Source organism: Otolemur garnettii, unplaced genomic scaffold (genome assembly GCF_000181295.1).
Source record: "Otolemur garnettii isolate 467f Iridium unplaced genomic scaffold, OtoGar3 scaffold00017, whole genome shotgun sequence".
NCBI classification, from domain to species: Eukaryota; Metazoa; Chordata; class Mammalia; order Primates; family Galagidae; genus Otolemur; species Otolemur garnettii.
The window spans coordinates 5799586-5801618 of NW_003852412.1; positions in this window are offsets into that span (position 1 = coordinate 5799586).

Consider the following 2033-nt stretch of genomic DNA (forward strand, 5'->3'; position numbering starts at 1 on the left):
CGGGCTGGGGATTCGAACCCACCACCTTAGGTGTATGTGGCTGGCGCCCTAGCCGCCTGAGCCACAGGCGCCGAGCCTTGTTTTGGTTTTTTTAAGAGACACGGTGTCACCGTGTTGGCTAGGCTGGTCTCAAACTGGCCTCAATCAGTCCTCCTGCTTCCCTTGCAAAGTGCTGGAATTACAAGCATGAACCTCTATGCCTGCTCACTCTCAAGTTTTAAACATAGACATCTAATTAAAAAAAAAAAGACCTAAATAAAAATTATCTTCAGGCTAGCAGTTTATAATCTTTGGCCTAACCTGTCTTTTCTGCCTCTTATCATTAGGGCAGATACTCTTAATTTTCAGTTGTTAACACTTTCCTGGGATATATATCTTTTAAGGGATAATTTGGTTCAGGTTTTAGGCATTAAGAATTGACTCTTTGGAGGCAGGAGGGATCTTTTAAGGATTTCTGTAACCAGTGATTCTAAATGCAATGCTTGGACCAGTAGCATCAGCATCACCTGAGAGGTCATTAGAAATGCAAATTCGTGGGCCCTGTCACACACCGACTGAACTGGGAACTCTGGGGTGTGCCTGGTAATCTTTGCTATAATGAATCCTCCAGGTGGTTATAATACATGCTAGAGATGAGAACCACTGCTTCTAATCCTATTACAGAGATACTTAGCTAACTTAAAAACAAGGCTTGATAATAGGATTCTACTGAACTTAAAAATTAACTCAGGTAGCTTTTCAGAAAACAAATCCAAGACGTGGAATTACTCTTTCCTTTCTCTGGATTCTCTGTAAACATTAGTGTATTTATTTGTGTGTAGTATATGTACTTTGAATTTTTAAAAATCAGTTTTACTGAATTATAATTAACACAATAAAATGCTCCCATTTTAAGTAATTCCACACCTTTGTGTGTACGTGTGCAATGGCCACTGTCATCAAGAAAGAACATTTTGGCTCAGTGCCTGTGGCTTAAGCAGCTAAGGTGCCAGCTACATACACCAGAGCTGGCGGGTTCAAATCGAGCCCGGGCTGCCAAACAACGATGACGACTACAACCAAAAAATTGCTGGGTGTTGTGGCAGGGCCTGTATCCCAGCTACTTGGGAGGCTGAGGCAAGAGAATTGCTTGAGCCCAAGAGTTGGAGGTTGCTGTGGGCTGTGACGCAGTACTCCCTAGGATTTCCAGCACCTGGTAACATTGATGTGTTTTTCCATCATTATAGATTAATTTTTCCTGTTATATATAATTCTTATAAATCAAATCATGTATATATGGCTTCTTTGGCTTATCATAATGTTTTTGAGATTTATTCATGTTGTTGCATATCAATAGTTTGCTCCATTTTACTGCCTGTATCCTGTTGTATGGGTACTTTGTTTATTCATTGGCTTATCCTCAATGGACATTGGGTAGTTTCTGATTTTCTGGTTATTATGAATAAAGTTGTTATGAACATTCTTGTATAGACCTTTGTGTGTTTGTACATAGGACTGGAATAGCTGAATTCAATGGTAAGTATATACTTAGCTTGTTCTGACACAACTGACCTGTTTTCCCAAAGAAATTGTACCATTTTGCATTCCCATGAGCAGTACATGAGCATTCTAGTTGCTTTACATCCTCAACCAACAGCAAGTATTGTATAAGGCAAATGTTAATTTTTAGGACATTTTCACAATTTTAAAGTAGGCAATGATTTCTTAAGACGCAGAAAGCATCAATCATAAAAGAAATACTGAAATTGGATTTCATCCAAATTTAAAACTTCTGATTTTCCAAAGATACAATTAAGAAAATGAAAGGGCATTGGCTCGGCGCCTGTAGCTCAGCGGCTAGGGCATCAGTCACATATACCAGGGCTGGCGGGTTTGTACCTGGCCAGGGTCTGCCAAACAACAATGACAAATACAACAAAAAAATAGCTGGGCATTGTGGTGGGTGCCTGTAGTCCCAGCTACTTGGGAAGCTGAGGTAAGAGACTGGCTTAAGCCCAAGAGTTTGAGGTTGCTGTGAGCTGTGATGCCACAGC